A 13310-nucleotide genomic window follows, 5' to 3' on the forward strand; every position below is an offset into this window, starting at 1 on the left:
TGCAGGGACCGGGATTGAGTGTGTGCAGGGACCGAGAATGAGTGTGAGCAGGGACCGGAGTGAGCGTGAGCAAGGTTGGGGACTGAGCATGAGCAGGGATCGGGAGTGAGTATGTGCTGGGACTGGGAGTGGGGGTGTGCTGGGAAGGAGTGAGTGTGAGCAGGGAACGGGAGTGAGTGTGAGCAGGGATCGGGAGTGAGTGTGAGCAGGGACCGGGACTGAGCGTGAGCAGGGACCGGGAGTGAGCTTGAGCAAGGTTGGGGACTGAGCGTGAGCAGGGACCGAGAGTGAGTGTGTGCAGGGACTGGGAGTGAGGGTGTGCAGGGTCCGGGAGTGAGTGTGAGCAGGGTCCGGGAGTGAGTGTGCGCAGGGACCGGGATTGAGTGTGTGCAGGGACCAAGATTGCGCGTGAGCAGGGACCGGGGTGAGCGTGAGCAAGGTTGGGGACTGAGCGTGAGCAGGGACCGAGAGTGAGTGTGTGCAGGGACTGGGACTGAGTTTGAGCAGGGTTGGGGTATGAGCGTGAGCAGGGACCGGGAGTGAGGGTGTGCAGGGACCGGGAGTGAGTGTGAGCATGGACCGGGAGTGAGTGTGAGCATGGACCGGTACTGAGCGTGAGCAAGGTTGGGGACTGAATGTGAGCATGGACCGGGAGTGAGCGTCAGCAGGGATCGGGATTGAGGGTGAGCAGGGACCGGGAGTGAGAGTCAGCAGGGATCGGGAGTGATTGTGAGCAGGGACCGGGATTAAGCGTGAGCAGGGATCGTGAGTGAGGGTGTGCAGGGATCAGGAATGTGTGTGAGCAGGGACCGGGACTGAACGTGAGCAGGGACCAGGAGTGAGCTTGAGCCTGGTTGGGGACTGAGCGAGAGCAGGGACCAAGAGTGTGTGTGTGCAGGGATCGGGAGTGAGTGTGAGCAGGGACCGGGACTGAGCGTGAGCAGGAACCGGGAGTGAAAGTTTGCAGGGACCGGGAGTGAGTGTGAGCAGGGACCGGGTTTGAGCGTGAGCAGGGCCCGGTAGTGAGCGTGAGCAGTGATCGGGAGTGAGTGTGAGCAGGGATCGGGAGTGAGCGTGAGCAGGGGTCAGGATTGCGCGTGAGCAGCGTGCGGGAGTGAGTGTGATCAGGGACAGGGAGTGAGCGTGAGCAGGGACCGAGAGTGAGTTTGAGCAGGGTTGGGGACTGAACATGAGCAGGAACTGGGAGTGAGGGTGTGCAGGGACCGGGAGTGAGTGTGAGCAGGGACTGCGAGTGAGCGTGAGCAGGGATCGGAAGTGAGTATGTGCTGGGACAGGGAGTAAGGGTGTGCTGGGACGGAGTGAGCGTGAGCAGGGAACGGGAGTGAGTGTGAGCAGGGACCGGGAGTGAGGGTGAGCAGGGATCGGAAGTGAGTGTGAGCAGGGACCGGGATTGAGCGTGAGCAGGGACCGGGGCTGAGCGTGAGCAGGGACCGAGAGTGAGTGTGTGCAGGGACTGGGAGTGAGTTTGAGCAGGGTTGGGGACTGAGCGTGAGCAGGGAACCGGGACTGAGCGTGAGCAGGGACCGGGAGTGAGCGTGAGCAAGGTTGGGACTGAGCGCGAGCAGGGACCGGGAGTGAGGGTGAGCAGGGACCAGGAGTGAGCGTGAGCAAGGTTGGGGACTGAGCTTGAGCAGGGACCTGGAGTGAGGGTGTGCAGGGACCGGGAGTGAGTGTGAGCAGGGACCGGGATTGAGGGTGAACAGGCACCAGGACTGTGTGTGTGTGCAGGGACCGGGAGTGATTGTGAGCAGGGACCAGGATTGAGAGTGAGCAGGGACCGGGAGTGAGGGTGTGCAGGGACCGGGAGTGAGTGTGTGCAGGGTCCAGGAGTGAGTGAGCGCAGGGACTGGGATTGAGTGTGTGCAGGGACCGAGAGTGAGTGTGAGCAGGGACCGGGATTGAGCGTGAGCAGGAACCGGAGTGAGCGTGAGCAAGGTTGGGGACTGAAAGTGAGCAGGGACCGAGAGTGAGTATGTGCAGGGACCGGGAGTGAGGGTGCGCAGGGTCCGGGACTGAGTGTGAGCAGGGACCGGGATTGAGTGTGAGCAGGGACCGGGAGTGAGCTTGAGCAGGGACCGGGATTGAGCGTGAGAAGGGACCGGGAGTGAGTGTGAGCAAGGTTGGGGACTGAGTGTGAGTATGGACCGGGAGTGAGCGTGAGCAGGGACCGGGATTGAGCGTGAGCAGGGACCGGGAGTGAGGGTGAGCAGGGATCGGGAGTGAATGTGAGCAGGGATTGGTATTGAGCGTGAGCAGGGACAGGGTGTGAGCATGAGCATGGACCGGGAGTGAGCATGAGCAGTGACCGGGAGTGAGTGTGAACAGGGATCGGGAGTGAGTGTGAGCAGGGACTGGGATTGAGCGTGAGCAGGGACCGGGAGTGAGCACGAGCAGGGACCGGGATTGAGGGTGAGCTTGGACCGGGAGTGAGTGTGAGCAGGGACCGGGATTGAGCGTGAGCAGTGACCGGGAGTGAGGGTATGCAGGGACCGGAAGTGAGTGTGAGCAGGGACCGGGAGTGAGTGTGAGCAGGGACCGGGATTGAGTGTGAGCAGGTACGGGGAGTGAGTGTGTGCAGGGACCGGGAGTGAGCGTGAGCAAGGACCGGTACTGAGCATGACCAGGGACCGGGAGTGAGCATGAGCAAGGTTGGGGACTTAGCGTGGGCAGTGATCGGGAGTGAGTGTGAGCAGGGACCGGGATTGAGTGTGAGCAGGGACCGGGAGTGTGTGTGTGCAGAGACCGGGTGTGATTGTGAGCAGGGACCGGGATTGAGCGTGAGCAGGGACCGGGCGTGAGCGTGAGCTGGGATCAGGATTGAGCGTGAGCAGGGACCAGGAATGAGCATGAGCAGTGACCGGGAGTGAGTGTGAGCAGGGATCGGGAGTGAGCGTGAGCAGGGGTCGGGATTGCGCGTGAGCAGGGAGCTGGAGTGAGTGTGAGCAGGGACAGGGAGTGAGCGTGAGCAGGGACCGAGAGTGAGTTTGAGCAGGGTTGGGGACTGTGCGTGAGCAGGGACCGGGGCTGAGCGTGAGCCGGGACTGAGCGTGAGCAGGGACCGGGAGTGAGCGTGAGCAATGTTGGGACTGAGCGTGAGCAGGGACCGGGAGTGAGGGTGAGCAGGGACCAGGAGTGAGCGTGAGCAAGGTTGGGGACTGAGCGTGAGCAGGGTCCGCAAGTGAGGGTGTGCAGCGACCGGGAGTGAGTGTGAGCAGGGACCGGGATTGAGTGTGAACAGGGACCGGGAGTGTGTGTGTGCAGGGACCGGGAGTGATTGTGAGCAGGGACCAGGAGTGAGTATGAGAAGGGACCGGGAGTGAGGGCGTGCAGGGACCGGGAGTGAGTGTGAGCAGTGTCCGGGAGTGAGTGTGCGCAGGGACCGAGATTGAGTATGAGCAGGAACCGGGAATGAGCGTGAGCAGGGACCGGAGTGAGCATCAGCAAGGTTGGGGAGTGTGCGTGAGCAGGGACCGAGATTGAATATGTGCAGGGACTGGGAGTGAGTTTGAGCAGGGTTGGGGACTGAGCGTGAACAGGGAACCGGGACTGAGCATGAGCAGGGGCCGGGAGCGAGCGTGAGCAAAGTTGGCACTGAGTGCGAGCAGGGACCGGGAGTGAGGGTGAGCAGGGACCAGGAGTGAGCAAGGTTGGGGACTGAGCGTGAGCAGGGACCGGGAGTGAGGGTGTGCAGGGTCTGGGAGTGAGTGTGAGCAGGGACCGGGATTGAGTGTGAACAGGGACCGGGAGTGTGTTTGTGCAGGGACAGGGAGTGATTGTGAGCAGGGACCAGGATTGAGTGTGAGCAGGGACCGGGAGTGAGGGTGTGCAGCGACCGGGAGTGAGTGTTAGCAGGATCCGGGAGTGATTGTGTTCAGGGACCGGGATTGAGTGTTTGCGGGGACCGGAGTGAGCGTGAGCAAGGTTGGGGACTGAGCGTGAGCAGGGACTGAGAGTGAATGTATGCAAGGACTGGGAGTGAGTTTGAGCAGGGTTGTGGACTGAGCGTGAGCAGGGACCGGGAGTGAGGGTGTGCAGGGACCGGGAGTGAGTGTGAGCAGGGACCGGGATTGAGTGTGTGCAGGGACCGGGATTGAGTGTGTGCAGGGACCGAGAATGAGTGTGAGCAGGGACCGGGACTGAGCGTGAGCAGGGACCGGAGTGAGCGTGAGCAAGGTTGGGGACTGAGCATGAGCAGGGATCGGGAGTGAGTATGTGCTGGGACCGGGAGTGGGGGTGTGCTGGGAAGGAGTGAGTGTGAGCAGGGAACGGGAGTGAGTGTGAGCAGGGATCGGGAGTGAGTGTGAGCAGGGACCGGGACTGAGCGTGAGCAGGGACCGGGAGTGAGCTTGAGCAAGGTTGGGGACTGAGCGTGAGCAGGGACCGAGAGTGAGTGTGTGCAGGGACCGGGAGTGAGGGTGTGCAGGGTCCGGGAGTGAGTGTGAGCAGGGTCCGGGAGTGAGTGTGCGCAGGGACCGGGATTGAGTATGTGCAGGGACCAAGAGTGAGCGTGAGCAAGGTTGGGGACTGAGCGAGAGCAGGGACCGAGAGTGAGTGTGTGCAGGGACTGGGACTGAGTTTGAGCAGGGTTGGGGTATGAGCGTGAGCAGGGACCGGGAGTGAGGGTGTGCAGGGACCGGGAGTGAGTGTGAGCATGGACCGGGAGTGAGTGTGAGCATAGACCGGGACTGAGCGTGAGCAAGGTTGGGGACAGAGTGTGAGCATGGACCGCGAGTGAGCGTGAGCAAGGAGCGGGAGTGAGTGTGAGCCGGGACCGGTACTGAGCGTGAGCAAGGTTGGGGACTGAGTGTGAGCATGGACCGGGAGTGAGCGACAGCAGGGATCGGGATTGAGGGTGAGCAGGGACCGGGAGTGAGAGTGAGCAGGGATCGGGAGTGAGTGTGAGCAGGGACCGGGATTAAGCGTGAGCAGGGATCGTGAGTGAGGGTGTGCAGGGATCGGGAATGTGTGTGAGCAGGGACCGGGACTGCGCGTGAGCAGGGACCGGGGTGAGCGTGAGCAAGGTTGGGGACTGAGCGTGAGCAGGGACCGAGAGTGAGTGTGTGCAGGGACTGGGACTGAGTTTGAGCAGGGTTGGGGTATGAGCGTGAGCAGGGACCGGGAGTGAGGGTGTGCAGGGACCGGGAGTGAGTGTGAGCATGGACCGGGAGTGAGTGTGAGCATGGACCGGTACTGAGCGTGAGCAAGGTTGGGGACTGAATGTGAGCATGGACCGGGAGTGAGCGTCAGCAGGGATCGGGATTGAGGGTGAGCAGGGACCGGGAGTGAGAGTCAGCAGGGATCGGGAGTGATTGTGAGCAGGGACCGGGATTAAGCGTGAGCAGGGATCGTGAGTGAGGGTGTGCAGGGATCAGGAATGTGTGTGAGCAGGGACCGGGACTGAACGTGAGCAGGGACCAGGAGTGAGCTTGAGCCTGGTTGGGGACTGAGCGAGAGCAGGGACCAAGAGTGTGTGTGTGCAGGGATCGGGAGTGAGTGTGAGCAGGGACCGGGACTGAGCGTGAGCAGGAACCGGGAGTGAAAGTTTGCAGGGACCGGGAGTGAGTGTGAGCAGGGACCGGGTTTGAGCGTGAGCAGGGCCCGGTAGTGAGCGTGAGCAGTGATCGGGAGTGAGTGTGAGCAGGGATCGGGAGTGAGCGTGAGCAGGGGTCAGGATTGCGCGTGAGCAGCGTGCGGGAGTGAGTGTGATCAGGGACAGGGAGTGAGCGTGAGCAGGGACCGAGAGTGAGTTTGAGCAGGGTTGGGGACTGAACATGAGCAGGAACTGGGAGTGAGGGTGTGCAGGGACCGGGAGTGAGTGTGAGCAGGGGCTGCGAGTGAGCGTGAGCAGGGATCGGAAGTGAGTATGTGCTGGGACAGGGAGTAAGGGTGTGCTGGGACGGAGTGAGCGTGAGCAGGGAACGGGAGTGAGTGTGAGCAGGGACCGGGAGTGAGGGTGAGCAGGGATCGGAAGTGAGTGTGAGCAGGGACCGGGATTGAGCGTGAGCAGGGACCGGGGCTGAGCGTGAGCAGGGACCGAGAGTGAGTGTGTGCAGGGACTGGGAGTGAGTTTGAGCAGGGTTGGGGACTGAGCGTGAGCAGGGAACCGGGACTGAGCGTGAGCAGGGACCGGGAGTGAGCGTGAGCAAGGTTGGGACTGAGCGCGAGCAGGGACCGGGAGTGAGGGTGAGCAGGGACCAGGAGTGAGCGTGAGCAAGGTTGGGGACTGAGCTTGAGCAGGGACCTGGAGTGAGGTGTGCAGGGACCGGGAGTGAGTGTGAGCAGGGACCGGGATTGAGGGTGAACAGGCACCAGGACTGTGTGTGTGTGCAGGGACCGGGAGTGATTGTGAGCAGGGACCAGGATTGAGAGTGAGCAGGGACCGGGAGTGAGGGTGTGCAGGGACCGGGAGTGAGTGTGTGCAGGGTCCAGGAGTGAGTGAGCGCAGGGACTGGGATTGAGTGTGTGCAGGGACCGAGAGTGAGTGTGAGCAGGGACCGGGATTGAGCGTGAGCAGGAACCGGAGTGAGTGTGAGCAAGGTTGGGGACTGAAAGTGAGCAGGGACCGAGAGTGAGTATGTGCAGGGACCGGCAGTGAGGGTGCGCAGGGTCCGGGACTGAGTGTGAGCAGGGACCGGGATTGAGTGTGAGCAGGGACCGGGAGTGAGCTTGAGCAGGGACCGGGATTGAGCGTGAGAAGGGACCGGGAGTGAGTGTGAGCAAGGTTGGGGACTGAGTGTGAGTATGGACCGGGAGTGAGCGTGAGCAGGGACCGGGATTGAGCGTGAGCAGGGACCGGGAGTGAGGGTGAGCAAGGATCGGGAGTGAATGTGAGCAGGGATTGGTATTGAGCGTGAGCAGGGACAGGGTGTGAGCATGAGCATGGACCGGGAGTGAGCATGAGCAGTGACCGGGAGTGAGCGTGAACAGGGATCGGGAGTGAGTGTGAGCAGGGACTGGGATTGAGCGTGAGCAGGGACCGGGAGTGAGCACGAGCAGGGACCGGGATTGAGGGTGAGCTTGGACCGGGAGTGAGTGTGAGCAGGGACCGGGATTGAGCGTGAGCAGTGACCGGGAGTGAGGGTATGCAGGGACCGGGAGTGAGTGTGAGCAGGGACCGGGAGTGAGTGTGAGCAGGGACCGGGATTGAGTGTGAGCAGGTACGGGGAGTGAGTGTGTGCAGGGACCGGGAGTGAGCGTGAGCAAGGACCGGTACTGAGCATGACCAGGGACCGGGAGTGAGCATGAGCAAGGTTGGGGACTTAGCATGAGCAGTGATCGGGAGTGAGTGTGAGCAGGGACCGGGATTGAGTGTGAGCAGGGACCGGGAGTGTGTGTGTGCAGAGACCGGGTGTGATTGTGAGCAGGGACCGGGATTGAGCGTGAGCAGGGACCAGGCGTGAGCGTGAGCAGGGACCGGGCGTGAGCGTGAGCTGGGATCAGGATTGAGCGTGAGCAGGGACCAGGAATGAGCATGAGCAGTGACCGGGAGTGAGTGTGAGCAGGGATCGGGAGTGAGCGTGAGCAGGGCTCGGGATTGCGCGTGAGCAGGGAGCTGGAGTGAGTGTGAGCAGGGACAGGGAGTGAGCGTGAGCAGGGACCGAGAGTGAGTTTGAGCAGGGTTGGGGACTGTGCGTGAGCAGGGACCGGGGCTGAGCGTGAGCCGGGACTGAGCGTGAGCAGGGACCGGGAGTGAGCGTGAGCAATGTTGGGACTGAGCGTGAGCAGGGACCGGGAGTGAGGGTGAGCAGGGACCAGGAGTGAGCGTGAGCAAGGTTGGGGACTGAGCGTGAGCAGGGTCCGCAAGTGAGGGTGTGCAGCGACCGGGAGTGAGTGTGAGCAGGGACCGGGATTGAGTGTGAACAGGGACCGGGAGTGTGTGTGTGCAGGGACCGGGAGTGATTGTGAGCAGGGACCAGGAGTGAGTATGAGAAGGGACCGGGAGTGAGGGCGTGCAGGGACCGGGAGTGAGTGTGAGCAGTGTCCGGGAGTGAGTGTGCGCAGGGACCGAGATTGAGTATGAGCAGGAACCGGGAATGAGCGTGAGCAGGGACCGGAGTGAGCATCAGCAAGGTTGGGGAGTGTGCGTGAGCAGGGACCGAGATTGAATATGTGCAGGGACTGGGAGTGAGTTTGAGCAGGGTTGGGGACTGAGCGTGAACAGGGAACCGGGACTGAGCATGAGCAGGGGCCGGGAGCGAGCGTGAGCAAAGTTGGCACTGAGTGCGAGCAGGGACCGGGAGTGAGGGTGAGCAGGGACCAGGAGTGAGCAAGGTTGGGGACTGAGCGTGAGCAGGGACCGGGAGTGAGGGTGTGCAGGGTCTGGGAGTGAGTGTGAGCAGGGACCGGGATTGAGTGTGAACAGGGACCGGGAGTGTGTTTGTGCAGGGACAGGGAGTGATTGTGAGCAGGGACCAGGATTGAGTGTGAGCAGGGACCGGGAGTGAGGGTGTGCAGCGACCGGGAGTGAGTGTGAGCAGGATCCGGGAGTGATTGTGTTCAGGGACCGGGATTGAGTGTTTGCGGGGACCGGAGTGAGCGTGAGCAAGGTTGGGGACTGAGCGTGAGCAGGGACTGAGAGTGAATGTATGCAAGGACTGGGAGTGAGTTTGAGCAGGGTTGTGGACTGAGCGTGAGCAGGGACCGGGAGTGAGGGTGTGCAGGGACCGGGAGTGAGTGTGAGCAGGGACCGGGATTGAGTGTGTGCAGGGACCGGGATTGAGTGTGTGCAGGGACCGAGAATGAGTGTGAGCAGGGACCGGGACTGAGCGTGAGCAGGGACCGGAGTGAGCGTGAGCAAGGTTGGGGACTGAGCATGAGCAGGGATCGGGAGTGAGTATGTGCTGGGACCGGGAGTGGGGGTGTGCTGGGAAGGAGTGAGTGTGAGCAGGGAACGGGAGTGAGTGTGAGCAGGGATTGGGAGTGAGTGTGAGCAGGGACCAGGACTGAGCGTGAGCAGGGACCGGGAGTGAGCTTGAGCAAGGTTGGGGACTGAGCGTGAGCAGGGACCGAGAGTGAGTGTGTGCAGGGACTGGGAGTGAGGGTGTGCAGGGTCCGGGAGTGAGTGTGAGCAGGGTCCGGGAGTGAGTGTGCGCAGGGACCGGGATTGAGTATGTGCAGGGACCAAGAGTGAGTGTGAGCAGGGACCGGGACTGAGCGTGAGCAGGGACCGGGACTGAGCGTGAGCAGGGACCGGAGTGAGCGTGAGCAAGGTTGGGGACTGAGCGAGAGCAGGGACCGAGAGTGAGTGTGTGCAGGGACTGGGACTGAGTTTGAGCAGGGTTGGGGTATGAGCGTGAGCAGGGACCGGGAGTGAGGGTGTGCAGGGACCGGGAGTGAGTGGGAGCATGGACCGGGAGTGAGTGTGAGCATGGACCGGGACTGAGCGTGAGCAAGGTTGGGGACAGAGTGTGAGCATGGACCGCGAGTGAGCGTGAGCAAGGAGCGGGAGTGAGTGTGAGCCGGGACCGGTACTGAGCGTGAGCAAGGTTGGGGACTGAGTGTGAGCATGGACCGGGAGTGAGCGACAGCAGGGATCGGGATTGAGGGTGAGCAGGGACCGGGAGTGAGAGTGAGCAGGGATCGGGAGTGAGTGTGAGTAGGGACCGGGATTAAGCGTGAGCAGGGATCGTGAGTGAGGGTGTGCAGGGATCGGGAATGTGTGTGAGCAGGGACCGGGACTGAACGTGAGCAGGGACCAGGAGTGAGCTTGAGCATGGTTGGGGACTGAGCGAGAGCAGGGACCAAGAGTGAGTGTGTGCAGGGATCGGGAGTGAGTGTGAGTAGGGACCGGGACTGAGCGTGAGCAGGAACCAGGAGTGACGGTTTGCAGGGACCGGGAGTGAGTGTGAGCAGGGACCGGGTTTGAGCGTGAGCAGGGCCCGGTAGTGAGCGTGAGCAGTGATCGGGAGTGAGTGTGAGCAGGGATCGGGAGTGAGCGTGAGCAGGGGTCAGGATTGCGCGTGAGCAGCGTGCGGGAGTGAGTGTGATCAGGGACAGGGAGTGAGTGTGAGCAGGGACCGAGAGTGAGTTTGAGCAGGGTTGGGGATTGAACATGAGCAGGAACCGGGAGTGAGGGTGTGCAGGGACCGGGAGTGAGTGTGAGCAGGGGCTGCGAGTGAGCGTGAGCAGGGATCGGAAGTGAGTATGTGCTGGGACAGGGAGTAAGGGTGTGCTGGGACGGAGTGAGCGTGAGCAGGGAACGGGAGTGAGTGTGAGCAGGGACCGGGAGTGAGGGTGAGCAGGGATCGGGAGTGAGTGTGAGCAGGGACCGGGATTGAGCGTGAGCAGGGACCGGGACTGAGCGTGAGCAGGGAACCGGGACTGAGTGTGAGCAGGGACCGGGAGTGAGCGTGAGCAAGGTTGGGACTGAGCGCGAGCAGGGACCGGGAGTGAGGGTGAGCAGGGACCAGGAGTGAGCGTGAGCAAGGTTGGGGACTGAGCTTGAGCAGGGACCGGGAGTGAGGGTGTGCAGGGACCGGGAGTGAGTGTGAGCAGGGACCGGGAGTGATTGTGAGCAGGGACCGGGAGTGAGGGTGTGCAGGGACCGGGAGTGAGTGTGTGCAGGGTCCAGGAGTGAGTGAGCGCAGGGACTGGGATTGAGTGTGTGCAGGGACCGAGAGTGAGTGTGAGCAGGGACCGGGATTGAGCGTGAGCAGGAACTGGAGTGAGCGTGAGCAAGGTTGGGGACTGAGAGTGAGCAGGGACCGAGAGTGAGTATGTGCAGGGACCGGGAGTGAGGGTGTGCAGGGACCGGGAGTGAGTGTGAGCAGGGACCGGTATTGAGGGTGAACAGGGACCAGGAGTGTGTGTGTGCAGGGACCGGGAGTGATTGTGAGCAGGGACCGGGATTGAGAGTGAGCAGGGACCGGGAGTGAGGGTGTGCAGGGAGCGGGAGTGAGTGTGTGCAGGGTCCAGGAGTGAGTGAGAGCAAGGACTGGGATTGAGTGTGTGCAGGGACCGAGAGTGAGTGTGAGCGGGGACCGGGATTGAGCGTGAGCAGGAACCGGAGTGAGCGTGAGCAAGGTTGGGGACTGAGAGTGAGCAGGGACCGAGAGTGCGTATGTGCAGGGACCGGGAGTGAGGGTGTGCAGGGTCCGGGACTGAGTGTGAGCAGGGACCGGGATTGAGTGTGAGCAGGGACCGGGAATTTGTGTGTGCAGGGACCGGGAGTGAGTTTGAACAGGGACCGGGAGTGAGTGTGAGCAGGGACCGGGATTGAGCGTGAGCTGGGACCGGGAGTGAGCTTGAGCAGGGACCGGGATTGAGCGTGAGAAGGGACCGGGAGTGAGTGTGACCAAGGTTGGGGACTGAGTGTGAGTATGGACCGGGAGTGAGCGTGAGCAGGGACCGGGATTGAGCGTGAGGAGGGACCGGGTGTGAGGGTGAGCAGGGATCGGGAGTGAATGTGAGCAGGGATTGGTATTGACCGTGAGCAGGGACAGGGAGTGAGCATGAGCATGGACCGGGAGTGAGCATGAGCAGTGACCGGGAGTGAGTGTGAACAGGGATCGGGAGTGAGTGTGAGCAGGGACTGGGATTGAGCGTGAGCAGGGACCGGGAGTGAGCATGAGCAGGGACCGGGATTGAGGGTGAGCTTGGACCGGGAGTGAGGGTGAGCAGGGATCGGGAGTGAGTGTGAGCAGGGACCGGGATTGAGCGTGAACAGTGACCGGGAGTGAGGGTATGCAGGGACCGGGAGTGAGTGTGAGCAGGGACCGGGAGTGAGTGTGAGCAGGGACCGGGATTGAGTGTGAGCAGGTACGGGGAGTGAGTGTGTGCAGGGACCGGGAGTGAGCGTGAGCAAGGACCGGTACTGAGCATGACAAGGGACCGGGAGTGAGCGTGAGCAAGGTTGGGGACTTAGCGTGAGCAGGGACCGGGACTGAGGGTGAGCAGGGACCGGGATTGAGTGTGAGCAGGGACCGGGAGTGTGTGCGTGCAGGGACCGGATGTGAGTGTGAGCAGGGACTGGGATTGAGCGTGAGCAGGGACCGGGAGTGAGCATAAGCTGGGATCGGGATTGAGCATGAGCAGGGACCGGGAATGAGCATCAGCAGTGATCGGGAGTGAGTGTGAGCAGGGACCGGGATTGATTGTGAGCAGGGACCGGGAGTGTGTGTGTGCAGGGACCGGGTGTGATTGTGAGCAGGGACCGGGATTGAGCGTGAGCAGGGACCGGGAGTGAGCGTGAGCTGGGATCGGGATTGAGCGTGAGCAGGGACCAGGAATGAGCATGAGCAGTGATCGGGAGTGAGTGTGAGCAGGGATCGGGAGTGAGCGTGAGCAGGGGTTGGGATTGCGCGTGAGCAGGGAGCGGGAGTGAGTGTGAGCAGGGACAGGGAGTGAGCGTGAGCAGGGACCGAGAGTGAGTTTGAGCAGGGTTGGGGACTGTGCGTGAGCAGGGACCGGGACTGAGCGTGAGCCGGGACTGAGCGTGAGCAGGGACCGGGAGTGAGCGTGAGCAATGTTGGGACTGAGCGTGAGCAGGGCCCGGGAGTGAGGGTGAGCAGGGACCAGGAGTGAGCGTGAGCAAGGTTGGGGACAGAGTGTGAGCATGGACCGCGAGTGAGCGTGAGCAAGGAGCGGGAGCGAGTGTGAGCCGGGACCGGTACTGAGCGTGAGCAAGGTTGGGGACTGAGTGTGAGCATGGACCGGGAGTGAGCGACAGCAGGGATCGGGATTGAGGGTGAGCAGGGACCGGGAGTGAGAGTGAGCAGGGATCGGGAGTGAGTGTGAGCAGGGACCGGGATTAAGCGTGAGCAGGGATCGTGAGTGAGGGTGTGCAGGGATCGGGAATGTGTGTGAGCAGGGACCGGGACTGAACGTGAGCAGGGACCAGGAGTGAGCTTGAGCATGGTTGGGGACTGAGCGAGAGCAGGGACCAAGAGTGAGTGTGTGCAGGGATCGGGAGTGAGTGTGAGTCGGGACCGGGACTGAGCATGAGCAGGAACCAGGAGTGACGGTTTGCAGGGACCGGGAGTGAGTGTGAGCAGGGACCGGGTTTGAGCGTGAGCAGGGCCCGGTAGTGAGCGTGAGCAGTGATCGGGAGTGAGTGTGAGCAGGGATCGGGAGTGAGCGTGAGCAGGGGTCAGGATTGCGCGTGAGTAGCGTGCGGGAGTGAGGGTGTGCAGGGACCGGGAGTGAGTGGGAGCAGGGGCTGCGAGTGAGCGTGAGCAGGGATCGGAAGTGAGTATGTGCTGGGACAGGGAGTAAGGGTGTGCTGGGACGGAGTGAGCGTGAGCAGGGAACGGGAGTGAGTGTGAGCAGGGACCGGGAGTGAGGGTGAGCAG

This window comes from Somniosus microcephalus, chromosome 12 (assembly GCF_052327205.1).
Source record: "Somniosus microcephalus isolate GS21.2 chromosome 12, FLI_Smic_1.0, whole genome shotgun sequence".
Lineage (NCBI taxonomy): Eukaryota > Metazoa > Chordata > Chondrichthyes > Squaliformes > Somniosidae > Somniosus > Somniosus microcephalus.